Source organism: Phalacrocorax carbo, chromosome 1 (assembly GCF_963921805.1).
Source record: "Phalacrocorax carbo chromosome 1, bPhaCar2.1, whole genome shotgun sequence".
In the NCBI taxonomy this organism is placed as follows: Eukaryota; Metazoa; Chordata; class Aves; order Suliformes; family Phalacrocoracidae; genus Phalacrocorax; species Phalacrocorax carbo.
This window is the reverse complement of record NC_087513.1, coordinates 49,708,225-49,725,906: the sequence shown is the minus strand read 5'-3', so window position 1 is coordinate 49,725,906 and position 17,682 is coordinate 49,708,225. Positions and strand designations below refer to the sequence as shown.

Below are 17,682 nucleotides of genomic sequence, written 5' to 3'. Positions count from 1 at the left end.
TTATTGTAAAATGAGAACACTGGAAGGATGAAAATGCTCAATGTTCATTAGCAATCAGATTCAGTAATCAGGCTGTTTGGAAAGGTGTTCCTTCTGGTGTGTTCCCATTCCTGCTGGCATTTCTGATATACAAAATATAAACTAAACAACTAAACTCCTACTTGTGCAATTTTGGCAAGGTTGTGTATTCTTCACATAAGTAATTATTGGTTGATTTTTTTAAAAACTTGTATATACTACTGTTAGAAAAATAATACTGTGACAAAGACTGTCAATCCAAGAATTTCAGAGCAATCTAACAATTTTATCTTAATTAAAATGTTTCCCTGGAGAGAGCAATTTTCCCTCAAAACACTGCTGGATGACATTATCTTCCTAATAATAATTTAAGAAAATGCTGTCAATATCATTGTCTTACCAGTTAATTTATTTTGCATGTTCCCTTGTGTCCTTATTGCAGGTTTCTTATTTCATTTGGAATTACATTTCACTGAACTACAGCAAAGTTATATAAAAGGTAATAATTCAGTTTGTTCAGTTGCTGGTGTTCGTATAACCAGCATATTAATGGTTCTCTTTCTCAGTGGCAGGGTAGACTCACATATAAAAAGGATCCTTCCAGATTTAAACCAGTTGTAACAGAAAGCAGAACTTGGCCCGTCATATAGTTAGTGTATACTTATGTAGTTAAGAGCGTAATTGCTAACATGTGACAGTTGCAGCAACACTGGGCACGTTAAATGAGAAAACAACATTGCTTGATTAACTGCACTGGGGACTGTCATATTGAATGGATGCTTGAAGGAGTGTTTTTGTCAGGACTCCCTGGCACTCCCTTTCTGAAATTACTAGTTTCAGAAGTCAGCCATGGACAGCATGCAGTTGTGAGCCCAATAGTTTGCTGCAAGATATGAAGAGTTATCCAGATACAAGGAAACTCAGTGGGGCTGGTACAGACCAGGAAACACCTTGGGTTACAATTTGGTTGTGACTGGTTTCCAATGACTCGTAAATCTCCAGTTCCAGCAGTGCCTGAATTTTGCATTTCAGGGTTAATGTATTTGCATTGTGCCTTACCCACAAAGGGTGATAACCTTACTGAGCAAATAGCTTTTGCAACTTCAGTGGAGCCACTCACAAAAGGGGCTCCTAAGCCTTGCCATACTCTTCCAGGCTGATTCACAGCTGTACATGGCCCTTTAAGAAATACCTTTGTTAATAGTCCTCAAGCTCATAGCAATCAGCCATCTGTACTTTAACCTCCAGGGACAGTCCAGCCCAAGCCTGATGAACTCCCAGGGATGAAGTTGACTGCTTACATTCTTGTCTGTTTTACATCTTGGTTGGCATCTAAAAACACATTCTGGCTTTAAGCTCAGGGAAGCTCAAGGAATTTTCCAGCGGCAGTCCCATGCTTCCTTTTTCCTGTATTCTGGTTTTCTGTAATTTCCCCATAGCATGCAGGAAACAAGTTGCACACCCATCATTTCCCAGAATATTTTGCTTCACACAGCATGTGGAAACCTTGAGCGTATTTTGGTGTTGCACTTGCAAAACATACAAGGCAATGTTGGAAGCTTTGGTGTGGGTTAAATTATATCATGAATGTCGGGGTTCACGTGATTTGGACTGATGAGAAAAAAAACTCTTGGTTGTGGCTAAACATCAGCAAAGACAAAAATTTACATGGAAGTTTCTGCAATCCTGATCTTGGCTGGGGCTTCCCCTTTGAGGTTGTTCTTGATTCACATTTGCTCATGTCCAAAGACAAAATATACATAAGCAAGAAGGCTTATGCTGTTGTTTGCAAGAGGCATGCACCTCATTGCATTGATAATGCAATATGACACTACTGCATGCAGTGTATCAGCTGCCTGGGAGAAGGGTAGGGTCTTCTACGCTGAAAGTAATTGCTCCTGTGCAGCTTTAAAAGAGCCATAAAACACAAGTATTGTGTAACTATTTAAAGAAGTTATTGAAAAACTTACCAAAAGGGTGCACAAATACCTTCACAAGAAGGAATTAGAACTTTAAATGAAATAAAAAGAGTGCAATTCATTCTGAACACACACAAAGCAACTAAAAGCCAATCATGGTCCAGAGCATCAGAAGACCAACAGAAGCACTTCAGAATAACAGCAAACTCTTCTTTCTTACAAACTCAACTTCTGTTCAGTCCCAGTGACAGTTTAGGACAGGTCTACCTTGAGCTAGGTTGTCACTATGCTGTGTTTTCAAAGGTATCTTTCACCCATAAGTGCTTATGTTGACAGGTACCCAGAGATTTAAAGTGAGGAGCTTTGCTCTTCTTGGCTGAAGATGCATTGAAGAATTTCTTGCCTGCATTGTACAAAAGTCATTCCCAAAACAGACTGTTCCCATGGAACTAGTGATGTGGAGGTCATCAGGAGATGGAAATTCACGCCTCTTGTTGATTTTGATATTCAACCAATTGCTTTCACCATAAATGAAGACAAGAGTCAATATATTACAATTTTTCACTAAAAAAGTAAAAAAATTGCAATCAGAAAAGTCAGTGTATTTCACTCTGGGTTGAGTCAGTATTAAGCTGAGTGTATCTGAGCTACTCAGGTGTCTCAAGGAAACTGTGCTTCAAATGCTCAATAGCTCTGTTCACCTATGAGTCAGATTTCCTAGTTGGACAATGTTTTATGTATTCCAGGTTGGGCCATGGTTTTAGTGCAATTCACAGCCTCAGGGGAGACCATGTGGTGTCATGGGCCAGGTAGTACCATACCCCAGCCTAGCCCACATGAGGCATCCTTGACCCCGTTGGCTTGGATTAACCAGTGGAAAGCAAATGTCTTGATTAGATTTTCAGAAGTGGTAGAACAAATATATTAAGGAAATATAAAAATACAGGAAAAATACCATATTCAGAAAAAATAGAGGCTTGACTCATCTGTTATCGAAATGCAAGTGCAAAGCAGTAACTGAAGTTGCCAGAGATAACTTCTACTTGTGTAGAAGACACTTAACATGCTTCTGCATATCCATCCCTGTTAACGTGGACTGGGCCCCAGGGCTGAGGATTTACCTTCTAGTCCATACTTCTTTTAACTGTTGATTTAGAATGTATAAATGGACTCTTAGTCTTGTGTAAAGCAACACTAGTGGCATTTCAAGGTTGCAGGTTGTTCAATGAGCCTGGTATGTTGGTAGGAAAGTAAATCAGTTTCTGGAAATCAGGAAAAATAAAGTATTTACAAAATTTATCAGCAAAATTTGGAGGATGACCCACTAAATTTGACTCCGTTGTTTTATGTTGCTCCCAGGGCTTGTGTTTTGTTTAAAGTTTGGTATTACGTAGTCTAATTGTGACTGTAGATGGGGGCCTTTTTCTTTTGCATAATCTTCTCATGGGACTAGAGCTGCTAATTTGGTGATTAATTATCCATATTACACACTGTTTATTTGACCATGCCTAGATTAATTTCTCTTTCCAAGCAAATCACATTTAGATATGAATTTGCATATCTTGATTACATTTTAATGCCTTGGCTATCATTGTTTCTTCCCTGGGTACCTCATCAGATTAAAGAAGAGTGCTCAAGCAGGGAATGACGGAATGTCTTAAATGACATTGCGAATCACTGGACAGACCATGCACATGACTCCACGTTAATGGAAAATATGTTCCTTTTACTACCAGGAAGGTTATGACACCTAGACTGCAGGTCCTTTGTGAGTTTTGTGACATTATTAATTAAAGAAATATTTCAAGCAGGATATTTTAGAAAGATAATATGAAGAAAATAACTAATATATGTTTACTAATTTAAAATATACTGATGTTCATAGATTTTCATCTGCACTCCAGCTCTTCCAAGACTTTTCCACCTTTACAGGAAGAATAAACATATGTAAAGCTTCTCCCTAATTTAACGGTAGGAGTTAAGTCACATGCATAGAATATGCATTTAGAGAGTAAGGTTCAGAATGCAACATGGCAAACCCTTGAATATATTCCAATAAAAAGCAGAAAGCCAATTTGTTCCTGACATGCTTTTCTGAAACAAGTTTTTGCAAGAACTGCATTCTAACACAGCTGGAATCCGTGCAAACAACAGGAAAAACTGCATTAGTATATTCATAAAAACCTTTCCAGGGATCACTGTATTATCTCAACAGGCAACTAGGAAATTCTCTTTATAAGGCAAGCTGCTTTTTCTGAATACCTTCAAATGCCTTGTATATTTGGGATTTTCTGTCTCTCTTTTATTTACTTTCACAACACATGCACTACAGAGGCACTACAGTTAGGTGTAGCCTTAAAAACATAATAATATTTATTATACGAAGCATGAATTTTTATAGTTCTTGAGTATGATTATGATTATGATTATGTTTATGATTAATTATGCTTAAGTTATGATTAAAAAGAGTTCTTTTATATACATTTGTCTATTTCATCATAGCAATGATCTGTACACAATGTAAATTATAAAATGCAATATATCACTGTTGTAATAGTAATTAATTCCATCATTCTTTCCCATAAGATGAAGGCAAAAAAATACATTATGATCTCCAAACATGTGGTTACAAACAGGCTCATGGAGGAGGGGAGAAGAATATTATATACACTGACTTATAGAAATCACTAACATGAATTCTGTTTTATCTCGTCTAAGTGCTCTTCCAATACCACTTGTATCCAGGAAAAGAAAGCTAACAAGTACAATTGTAATTGTTAAAGCTTGATAACCCAAACATATTCCTATCTTTTGGAGGGGACATTTTTGTGTGTTCAGAGCATTTTATCACCACATGAAAGTCAATGACTCCTATCCACAAAACATTTCAGGAAGTATGTCAAAATATTGGGAGCCTGACCCTAAAAACACCTCCCTGTTAAAATCAGTCTGATTATTCATATGAGTGAAGTTATTCACATGTGTTAGTACTTGCTGTAGCAGACCCTTGACCTTTGGTTTTATGGGAAGACAACACAGTTGTCGTGATTTCACAATATAAATAGACACTATTAAAAGGCCCAGAGTAACAACATAGACTTACTGGGATTAAAAACAAAACATCATAAATGTTTATGGATGTCACAAATAAAAAGGGAACTTCAAGTTCATGTGAGCTCTGCACATTTGCTGTTTGAAGTCCAAGATCATGGGCTGCAGCCCTATTCAGGAAAAGCCTGCCAACACATGTACGCATATTTCAGTATCAGTTTGATCCTCCTTTTAAAAACAAACTGTGTTTGGTTGCACAATGAAGATGAAAAACAAACTAAACCAGCATTAATACTCCCTAAGGAATGAAAACTAGCTTTGGAAATTGCATACAAACTTTTAATTATTATGATATTGTAGCTCATAAAACTTTCAAAAGCCAAACTAATATTTAATAAAGAAGTGGGTGGGCGACTTCATCATGAAGCCCCCAAACACAATAAACAAAGCTGCTGGCAAACATGATGCCTTTCTCTGTTCCAAAATAGTGTTCTTTGTGTTATTGTCCTCAGTGAGGCATGAAGCGTTTGGATGAAATTCTTGCCACATTGAAATCAATGGTAAAAAGTATTGACTTTGAGCCAAAATGACACCCTCTGTATTAAATTAAAAAGAGAGAAGCAGGGACAAGATGATGACTGAACCGACCCATAGCACAGAAACGAGAGCCTGCTGCTGGCTGCAGCCCCTGGCTGGTGGTGCTGGCCTGGCCCCCAGGCTTGCCTCTGCTGAACGGTGGGTGACCTTGGTCCCTGCTGTCGCTGGCACAGCCCAGAGCCTTGCACAACCGCAGCAGCCGCTCCACCCCTTGCTGGCGTCAGTGCTCCAACCAGCAGCAACTTGTCTTTGCAAATGTGCTTTGCTCGCTTAGGAGAAGTAAACAGGGACGAGGACCCTAATAAAAACCTTTACTGAACCTGCAAATACGTGGGAAATTGTGCTAGAGATGGCCCTCAATCTATCCAGCTGAAAGTCTCCCTCAAGACACCAGCTTTGGTCCTGACCATGGGGTGCACAATGTGGGTGATGCAGTAATGTTTTATACTGCTGGTGTACCTATTCCCCTTGTCTAGCTGAGAAGAAACTTCTCTGAAGAACCTTATTCACATTCCTTCCCCACCTGGAAAACACCAGGAGAGAAGCGTAATGATAGGATCCACTATGGCGTCACACTGGTTTATACAAAAGAGTCTGAGAGAAACTTAGATGAAGGTGTGCTTTTCTGTCTGCTTGAAGTCAAGAGGTGAGTTTTATTCCCTTTCCAGGCATAACTCACCAGATGATCTGGCATCTTGAATATGGCCAAGGTATCCTTATGTGACAAATCTAGGAGGGAGTTCAGTAAGAAGGCAATGAAGAAGTAGTCCATTGTTAAAGGGAAAAGTTGAGGTAGAAGGAAAAAAACAGCAACAACAAACCCACTCTACCAAAGAACTCAAATACCTGCTTGAGTGAGATTTCTTGTATGGAGCCAGTGAATATTACTCTTTCTGGTGTTATAAAGTGGGTGTGTATTTATTACTTGGATGTGTTCGTTATCCTCATGTTTCTTCTGATAAAAGAAAAGGAAAATTAAAGAAATAACTGTAAATGGAAAAAATTAGGAATGTTTTCCCAAATGATCTGGAGCTTTTCAGTAGCTCTCATGGACTAGGTTGGAAGTCCTCCTGCTGTTTTATTAAGACACGCAGAAAACGTATCTGCATCTAATAAAGACATAAGGGTGCTAAATTTGTACCTAACTACTCTTCTTTACAAATCAGCATGATGATAAGCTTTAAAAGTCAAAGGGACTTTGATAGAATTCTTTCAAAAGCCTATTGTGCAATCTGTTGTTTTTTTTCTCTTTACATTATGTATACTTCTCTTTAATTAGAAAATATGTCTCTATACCATTGTTCTGATTATACTCACAAAATATATGAACTCTTATCTGAGTCAAGTCTACTTCCAGCAAAATTTTCTAAAATCTTTGATAGAAATCTTTAAACTCTCCACATTATGTAAACGTTAATGGTGTATGAGAACAGCCCGATATTTGGCTGGTACCTTTCATCAGTTGCAGCTGTCCACATCTTTTTGTATTGTTGTGGGTTCTTTCACTTTTCAAACAAGAGCTCTATGTATAATAAATTGTTCCTTAAACTAGATGTATACCTTTATAACCCTTGGAAGCAGCTGTCACATGTACGTTAGCTCAAAAGTATTTCAGCAATATTCTTGTGGCAGTGGCTTTACTAGGGAACAGGAAATGTGTAAACACACATGGATGCCATCCTGTATTAGAGTTCAGCTTCTCGCAGGCAACCCCAGAAAAGCCAACATTTGGTATAAATTAATCTTTTGAACAGTTATTCACAAGAGGCGAATGCTATCCTCATTTCTGAGTGATATTCCCAGCAAGAGGAAGATAATATATTTTTTAATTACATTTTTATATCACTCAATATATGAAAAGATGCGGTTATTTAAAACTAGCAAAACAGTGATTTTTTTTTTATTATTAACATTTATGACTTGTATTCCTAAAAATCAAGTTGGTCATTACTAAGAGCATATTTACAGGATATTTTTGTACAAAATTTACAAAAGAAAACAAAGCTGGTTGGATGGTATAAATAAATAAATATAGATTCTAATGAATAGCAGCAGCAAGGTTGTTTTCTGCCTGCACTTGGGACAATGTCACTATAAAAAACAAGAGCCTGGGAGATTTACGGAGAAAAGCCCTTCAGAAAAAAATGTCAAGGGAGTCAAAATTGAATGCATGAGTTGTTCACCACAGTAGATTAAAAGGAATGTTTGCCTAAGAGTTGATACATGCCCCTAGGATTATTCAGCATTCTTCAGAGTGAAATTAAAACTTCTGCTAATCAGTATAAGACCCTGCTGGATCCTGAGTTATCAGCTGAGCAGTGAGCATGACCTAACCAGCTTCACCAGGAAAGAAATTCTCCTTGGATTCTGCAACTAAACTCTTATTGACTTAAGCAGGTTCAGAGCTGCACTTGATCCCGTCTCCCCTGCCTTTCTTTGCTTCTGCTTCCTGACCAAGATGATGTGGAGCAGCACTGTCACCTCTTCACTGGTGATGGGAGCCAGTAGGAGATGTGTGTACCAGGCTTTTCTTTGTAGCATTTTCTAGCACCTTTTTTCTCACTTACTAAGTCACTTACCTGCAGAGAAGTGCTGTGCTCTGATATATACAACTGTTATTTCAGAAAACCTGCATTCCGTTAAATTCCATTAAATTTACTCTTCCTTGAAAGCAAGCTCCAAGCTCTTGGATAACCTGCCATGGTCCACCAGCCTGATGGGCTTCCCCATGCAGGAAGAGAGCTCTTGGCCAAGTGGGGAAGCCCAAGTTGCCTGCGGTGTGAGGCCTTCCCCCTCCCATACCGTTGCTGCTGGGTCCTTGAGAGCTCCCATGAGAAGGAAAGCCTATCAGTGACCTTGGACTGGGGCAAAGGGCTGGCTGGTGTCCCAGGAGAGGCCATGCTGCTCCCTTCAGAGTGGAAATTGGATGCCTTGACTGAGCCTCTGCTGGCACCTGACTGGCCATGGAGGATACTCTGTTGGGCTCAACCACTCAGAAGAGTGAAACTGCCCAGGACAGCCCTGACACAATAGGTCTTGGGATCTAGAGCAATGACAGTGAGAAGGCTTTTTAATCCCCTAGATCCCCCTTCCCCCCAAACCTGGCAGTCTGGAGACAGGTTGAGGTGATGAATGGCAGCTACACTCTATGCCTTTTAAATCCACAGCTGCCTGCCCTGCAGGTAAGCTCCCTATATTATCCTCCCACAGTCTTGTTTTGGAAGAATTAAAGGTGGAGGAGCAGTGTGTGAAATTTTTTAAAAGCCCACTGATAACCTGTGGGCCACAGGCATGAAGATGTGGTACCTCCCACTGATACAGGAATTACCCTATTCATTTTGTCAGAAGTTTCATACACATTTCAAAGCTAGTGACATATTTCCCCTGAACTTTTGCTCTGCCAAGTTAGTAAAGGTTTCTGCATAAGCATTCTTACCCTGATTCAGCAAGTAATTAACCATCTACCTCAAGGCCTTCTAAATCAAAAACTTTGTGCTGATGGAAGAGCATTCTAAGTGCCTGGGTTAATTTTAACTTACTGTACACATCAGCACTTCTTCCATACTTTCTCAAGCTTAAAGGACATTAGTTTTTATCTTCTTGCTGCTGTGGCCAATTTCAAAGGTACTAAAATATTTCTCCAAAGAGCAGTGTCATAAGGGGCACAAAGCATATCTTGGTGTCTCATTAGGTCCAAGTCTATAATTTGTCTAGTGAGGAATTGATATGGTTTCTGTTAAAGCAGCCAGCAGAGGCAAAGAGAAAGAATTGTTCATAAATATATAGTTGTAACCCAGCCTAATCCAGCGTGGATGACCTGCATATTCTGAAAACATCATACGATTAGTGAAATTGGCTGTGATGTAAGAGGTCCCCTGTTATGATAAACTAAGAAGCTATTGAAAGGCACCAAATATTGGCCTTATGCATACAAATTAACAGTACAAGGAAAATGGAATATTAGAATTTGGGAACAAATAAAACCAAACATCTAACACTATAATAGAAGAGGTCAACATAAGTTAGCAAGAGACAGAAAATTAATTTTATTTAAATATGTAAATCAAATTATTGTATGAGCCATACTAGAAGAGAAAAACAGCCTTTCCTGATGCTTCAAATAAGTAAATAATATTTCTGTCACATGCCCTGAAGTATATAAACACTGAATAATATAACTAGTATGGTGTCATAAGTTTCTCTAAAACAATGCTGTACTTCCAAAAAGGGATAGCCTTACTTCTTTAATGAAACAGATCGCTGTACTGGCATAGAGATATTCACTTACTTGGGAAGCCAGGCATGGTTTGCATTAAAACCGCCTCACAACCCAAATTCGCCTTAAACTCTTAGTGAACTAGAATCATGTTTTGGTCAGAGAATTCAGAGCTGCATTTGGTGTTTCCTTAAGCTGCCTCGGCAATGCGTGTGCCAGGCATGAGGGGGTGGATTGTGTTGTTCACTACATTTTAGTTATTACAGTAAATGCCATACATTAGGCTGGTCAAAACCAGAACAGGTTTTGTTGTTTGGTTTGGTTTTTTTTTTTAAATATAATTTGAAATTAATTGCTCGCTTTAGGGTTTTATTTATTTAACCCTTTCCTCTGTCTATTTTACATTTAAAAAGTTTGATTTAATTGGAATCTGAAACAATATTAAGAAAAGTCTCTTCAAATTGGGCTTTGGAAACTTTTGTTTCCATGGGACAGTAAAGAGGAAACATCTTGCTACCTACCCTAATAATTAACGTTCCTTGCTGGGTGAATTAATGTAAGTAAAATGCTTTTGTTGGTGTCAAGGCAGCTCCCTCCAATCCTACGAGTAATGTTCCACAGGAAATTTACCTGCCTGTCCTTGAATAATCTACTGTCCTGTTAGCTGGCAGATCCAGGTATCAAGAATTTGGATAGTTTTGATAATGCCAAATCAATCATCTTGGAGACAAACCCAAACACACTGATTAATAAAATAATATATTCAAATAAAAAGTCTATTTATAACGGTCACATATGAAGTATGATAAATGGAAGGGATGATGCTATTTCCCTGCAATGCACCTGGAAGCAAATCTTAAACTACAGATATATCTCACGGTATCATGCTATGTTATATAAATTGGGTTTTCTGATCCTTTTTGCACCTGCTCAGGGAAAGTGTGTAGGCAAGAGAGGAAAGGGTGGTGGGGCACTGTTGTGAGGCAACCTTCTTTAGACAACCTTAGGATTCAATTTAATGGCTCCCAGACAAAAAGTGGAGCCAGTATTTAATTACTGTGGCTAGAATTATGTATTTCATCAGCTGTAAACAAAAGTAATCACATTTGTTATGATGAAAAATGATGCAAAGACTTACTTTTGATTTTGAAAATGCCATAAAATTAGAGTCCTGTTACATTATGATTAATTGATTCAGAATGGTTCTTGTCGAGTAATTTTATGCTTAATGAGAGTCCATCCATTCAATTTGTTATTCATTCTCTTTTCATAGAAACTATAATGGTCTCAGGTGCAAATTTAAACTGTCTTTCATAAAATATAGATCTTTAGAAAAATAAATTATATCTCCAAGATTTATGAACACTCGCTAGACTAATGCAATTTCAAATAATTCAGATTGATTCATGTGTTTCAAAAAGAAAAAGCTGTTCCAGTGAATTCATATTTTTGCGTACCTGCAAGAACCAGAAAAAATAATGAGAATAACCTGTTAAGAACTGCATGGTATATAGGTAATATATCTGTAAATCTGCATGCCAGTCTGAAACAGTCACGTACATATGCAACATCTATACTGTGCCCTGTTTTTGTCAACTAACTATCGTTAGTTAGTGATTAATTAAGGGAGGAACACCTGAAGTTGCTATGACCAGCGGGTATTGGCAGGAATCATGTTTATTTTTTGCAAATTTCATCTTGTCAAGCTGCATTAGGACACAAGTTGTCATATTAGCTTATCCTTTATGACAGCTGATATGATCACACTATGGCACAATGCACGCTGAACAGTGACATGCAATATACCAAAATATGACAGCAAACCTGGGGAAAAAATATACACGTTTCTCTGAAAATGAACATGAAAATACACTGAACAAAATGTCTGCCTGTAATCATCAATTTGCATTAAACAGAAACACCTTGTCCTCCTCACATTGCACGAACATGTATGTGTCAACAGGACCAGGATTGCACCTGATTCTCCTGTTAGAACCTACGTGAGCAGAAGAGCCAGAGAAACTGCCAGTATGATGCCAGCTGCACCAACAGAACAGACTACACGTCTGTGGAGGTCCAGTTCTATAGTATATAAAGTTTATGATTTCAAATATACTGAACGAATCTTTGCTCTTTCCACAGCACTGAAAATAGATAGAAATGTCAGAACTTGGTGAGTTCCTTGAAACTGTACTTAACCCATGACTTTTGACCTACACATGTACACAGCCGCTCTGGAAGTCGGGTGAGTCACCTCAATAGCCCCCTGGCTACTCAAAGAGATACTGTCCTGCTCTTGCAAATTCACCACGGTCTTTTGCCTCTCAACTAAGGGGGCAACAACACTGGAACAGGAGGGGATGAAGTTCTGGCCCATTTTGGCAGGACGTGCAAATACTCATAGCCCCTAAGTTGCTTAGCTGTTGCTGTGATTCCTTTTGCCTTGTGCATAATTTGGTCTTGCTGGCATATGCAAGATCTACTTTACCTTGTTTATTGATGCCTGTGGCAATCCAAGGCTTGCAGTGATCAAACTGATAAGCGCCTGTTCCTGGTCCACCCTGGGAGCCACCACAGAGTACTTTCTTAGGCATCCATCTGCACTCCCTCTTGCCAAACTCCACTCCACACAAGTAAAGTTGCTTGAATTATGCTTGAAGTGCATAATTGTTCATTGTGATATGCGTGGTTACTATTGTTTACAGCTGACGAAATGCATCATTTTATTCACGCTAATTAAATACGAGCTCAATTCTTTTCTGGGAGCCACTGAGATGAATCCTAAAGCTGTTTAAAAGAGGTCATCTCACACCAGTGCCTGTTTCAGCATCTAACAGAGTTTGTCACAGTTGGGGCTGAACATTTTCAGAAACGACTTAACTCTGCCTGTGCTTGCACTGTACCACCCCGACATGTGGGTGCGTTCCTCCTCTCAGTCCTGCTGATCTGCAGTCCCTTGCTGTGAGAAGAAAGGGCTTGTATACTCCATCCATGCTCCCTTCTCCAGCCTCAGTATGAGGGAAAGCAAACCGATCCCTGCAGCCTTGACTTTCTGGGGGCAGCAGCAGCAATATGATCCCTTCCTCCACTCCTGTCAGACAACACACCCTGTGCCTACAGTGTGCTTACCGTAACTAAGAAATCCTCCTCCCAGAGATCGATTTTTTGCAAATAGAATCATCCTGTGGCAGATGGAAATGATATGCTGAAAACAGCATCCCACCCCCATCGGTAAATGATCCTCTTACATGTGCAAATTCATTATCTCTGTAGGGGCAATACAGAATTGAGCCATGACATAATCCAAGGTTATCTTTCAGGAGGAGATGAAGCTGGCTGGCAAAATGCATTGATTGATGAAGACAGAGTGTCGACAAATGATTATATGATCTGCTCAAATCAAAAGAAAATTCAATTCACAGACTGAACAAGCATTTAGATGGCATTAAGGATGAGATAGAAACCAACAAGTCAGGAAATTCTGCAGTGAGAAGCGTGTCCTATCTGTGAGTTTTCTAACTGCTGTAAGTTTATGCCACAAATGTAATTATTCAGCTACAGTTATCATGTGTGTCCTAATTTTTTCATTTGTGACACAGTGTCTTAGAAAATACATTTTTAGCATCAACTGTGTAAAATAATTTCTTTTCATAAATACAACACAATGCATTTAACATACTCAACTCACAGAGTATGTACCTGTGGGTATTTTTTGATGTATCTAATAATATTTTGGTATGAGTCATTATACAAAACAAGAAAAAAATAGGGGTGCCTTTTGCAGAAGATAACTCTGAATAAGATTTTGATAACCAAGTGTGCTTATTTTGTTAACCGCTTTGCGTATACATAGATCACACAATCACCATGCCTGTCTACTCAGAGAAACAGTGTTTTGGTTTCAGAGGATGCATTATCGTATAAATTGTTTATGGTTCACATAGTGAACAAAATGTTTCAAATGGAAATCTATAGCTTTAAATTAAGTGTGAAATTTTAAAAAGGGCAACATTTACTTATTCTGTATCTAATCTTTCTAACAGTCTCGGTAGTTGCATGCACTCACACACACAAAGGCACACAAACACTCTTTTTTATCTTTATTGTGACTTTAATTTTTTCAAGAGAAGAAAAATCCCCAAACTGAAAGCCTAGCATTGGCATTGCTCCAGCAGCGAAGGCTGAATTGGATGCTCGTGTCAGCTGCACATCTGGCTTCTGCCAGGCAGCTCCAGTTTTACCCTGCAGACCTTGCTGGAATGGCCACAGCCTCACCCAGTCCCTACTCTGGCCTTTTGCTATCCTGAAAAAACATCCAGTGTGAGAAGAGATTTCAGGTGCTCCAAACTGAGTGGGCTGGAGATCTGAACTTTGAGGGTTGTTCTAATCATGCCCACGGACTTTGCTTTGGAGTATTGACTCAGTCCATTTCTTTGTATTTTTAAAATACATGTTGTCATCCAATAATGTTATGCCGCACCCAGGGGCAAAGGCAAGACTCTGGGCTTGTTTCTGCATCCTCTTCTGAGACTGCTGTTGGACAGAAGAGTAGGATTCCCATCAATACAAAGACATTTCACACCAGAATTCTAGTAACTGAAGTTTCAGAATGCACTGGGACATGTTTGTGTATGAGGTATTGCATTTTTCCTGGGAGGAATTGCATCTCATTTCATCTATTTTCATCCTTTGGACTTCTGCTCAATCTAAACTCCATTAGATATCCAGCTCCTTTTAAATTAGGTCAAAGATATCCCATCTCAGGCCTTGGGAGACTTCACAGGTCAGGGAAGAATGTCCTCACTCAAGTCAGCTATGCCTGGGCATGTTAAATAAAGCCTGGCCAGAGAAAATAAAGCCTGGCCAGGGAAAATAGTGCTGGAACAAATATCTGACTTCTCAGAATACATATTTGCCAATGATGAAGCAGCTGAATTGTAGCAGATTAAGTGTTTTTTTTTATCAATCCTGACATTTGTTTCCTTAGGTGTTTCAATTCAAAATTTCCTAGCTCTCAAAAAACAGGTCCTTGAAAGTATATTTTTCTGCAAACTCATTTATGTTGGTGAAATGGATGAAATGAAAAATGTAGCTATTGTAATAATTAATACTACTAATGCTGCTCTTATTACTATTTTTGTTCATCCTTATAAAAGTGTCTAAGGATTTAATGATGGCAAAAGAGTGGCTGCATCTAAGTGTGTATGTCCATTACGTTAACAACCTTTCTGTCTGCTCTGAGTGTGTTTAGCAGTATTTTTACTTTGACAACTCTAACACTTTCCTGAATAATAACAATAACAACAATAATAAAAATTAAAATCTTTTTGTTTACTCCACTGTATAAGTCAGTGCAATCAAATTTCAACCGGAGCACAAGACACTTAAGGGTGACGCTATTCTTCTTGATAGAGTTGGGGCCCCATCAGAATTAGGGGACATTTATTTTAATTCATTCCCTCGGGGATGTAGAACCCTTGAAAAGGGTTCCAAAATTATATTGACCTACACAGTACTTTCTTCAAGGGACATATTCTAAATCTGTTTTTTGCTCTGTTTCATATTGAAAACGCGCTAATGCATTGAAATTGCTGCATAGCTGCAGAAAAATGCACTTAAACCTAAAGGTGACATTTAGTAGCAAGACAAAAAGTAAAAGTGGATTTGAAGTGACAGGCGAAGCTAGAATAGCAAATATGTTGTTCAGACACTGGTATTTTATGTATGGCCATTACTTGCATAAGTGATGATTCAGCGGGAAGACCTTAATTGAGATTGGAGCCCCATGATGCCAAGTGCCACACTGCATGGATGTGGAACACAGGCCCTGCCTCAAACAAAATTCCAGCTTACAAACAAAAAGTAGAGTGGAAGAAATAATGGAAGTAAAACCAAGCCAGGACTAGTACACTCCATCCTAACTCCATTTCTTATGGCTACTGTCCCACAAAATTAGTTTGACAAATCTATGTATGTCAGCTGTCTCTCTGATTTCATCTGGTTCTGCCTTCAAAGTTGGCAAATTTTCAAGATGCCTAGCTTACACTCTTAGCCAGTTTTTTTAAAATATCTTTTACTCATGGATTTTTTTCAGAGAAGTTAAGCACCTAGCTCCCATCATTTCCAAGGGAGGCAGGCTTCGGAGCCCTTTCAGAAGGATCATCTCGATTTTTGCAGTGCTGACTGCTGTAGCAATTACTGTATTTAAAAGAAGGCAGAAAACTGCATATATTGAAATGATGATGGGAACATGCCCTGGCATAAGTCCCGACTGCCAACTTCAACAAATCTGAGACACCTCACTGCAACACTACCATGATACTTAGTGATGATCTTCCCAGCTCCTATTTGGACCCTGGGTTGGGGTTTATGTAAACTAACTACAGATGTTGAAAACCTACAGTCCTCAAAAAGCCAGCCATGGAAAATGAATTGTGGAAAAGAGGCACTTCGGGGTATATATCATCTCACCCAAAAGGAGGAGTCCAAAATAAGTCAGATGAGTTTCCATTTTACAGCAAGCTCTATCTGCATCTCAAAATCAGTTACTCCTGTTGTAAAACTACTCCAGACTACCACTCCAGTGAACATTAACCCAAGCTTGCTACTCACTGGGCGACAAGAGTGCCTGAGTCTCCCTTGTGAATCTAGTGCAAAGGGATTTAAACCATGGAAGTGCCAATTTAATAATGATCCTATAAATAGACTGTGCATTACTCACTTGAAGCAATTCAGTACAGAAATACAAATCTGGGTCAGCAGTATCTTAAATGAACTGTACCATTCTTGAATCATAAAGCTTCATTTCTCAGCTAATAAACAGTACATCGTGGTCTTTTGTTTGGTTGTTTTGGTTTTTATTTTTTTAAATAATTGGCAAAATATTAATAATTGTCCCCTTTTTATATACATAATACACACCTTGTGACTGCTGTGAACTAGAAGACACTTCCTAAGGAGTGAGGGGAAAAATCAGCAGCATGTTGGTTTCAAACTTCTTCTCCAGTTGCATGCTAATAATGTATGTGTCACTGCTTTCATATATTCACCATGGAGAATTAAGGTAATTAGAAGCTACTTATGCCAGAGCTGTTTGTAGCTATAAAGAGAATATTGTGACCAATATGTGGTAATGAGATCTGTGCTACTAATGTGCGGAATTTTTACAAAGCAAAAAGCTTATCAAATCCATGTATATTTTGGTTGAGAGGACAAAGGGCCAGAATCAGTTAGGGTGTTTTGGCTTTTAGGATTTTGCAGAACAGGATGTGGCTTCTGTCATAGGGAGGGGGGGTCCCTATGACATGTGAGTAGGTGGCATGATTAGGGGAGGGAGCTACAGGCATCCTTCTGCCCTGCTATCACATTGTCGGTCACTGTGACACCTAGTTTTCACTGTTCTGCCATCAGTGGAGAACTGAGAATCATACCTAGGCTCCCATTATGCTCAGCAGCCCTATGGAAATGGGACTCAGAGAAGACCCTGTGAGTCCCAGAGCAGGAGGATGCCCAGAGCTACCCAACAGGAACCGCTGCTGAGGCTTGTGTCCTGTGTTACAAGGGCGAGTCTCAAACATGCCACCCCCATGGGACAAGGATGACTCACTCCTGGTTCACAGGCTGCAGTCCATTCTAAGACCCAGCCTGGAAGAGTTTCCCAAGAACAGGTACCTACTGGTTCTCTTTTGAGTAACTGAGCCAGGTTCTCTCATCCTGTTTTCAAACAGGGGCAGAGGAATAGCATTCATGCTATTCAAACACCATCTCATTTATGTTACAGTCCAGTGAGAAGGTATCAGAGGCAGGTGTTCCCCTTTCAAGCATAATACTCTAACTAACCTCTTTATTTGTGTTCCTGCTCACTGATTAGGGCATTCACCT

General features: G+C 39.1%; 1 long non-coding RNA gene across 1 annotated transcript; it reads left to right on the top strand.

Moving 5' to 3' along the window:
* Window positions 1-5,912: 5,912 nt before the first annotated feature.
* LOC135313216 (uncharacterized) lies at window positions 5,913-16,640 on the top strand. The gene is made up of 3 exons (XR_010372861.1): window positions 5,913-6,231; window positions 11,944-12,046; window positions 13,122-16,640. It is a non-coding gene; the product is annotated as an uncharacterized LOC135313216 (long non-coding RNA).
* The last annotated feature ends 1,042 nt before the right edge of the window (window positions 16,641-17,682 follow it).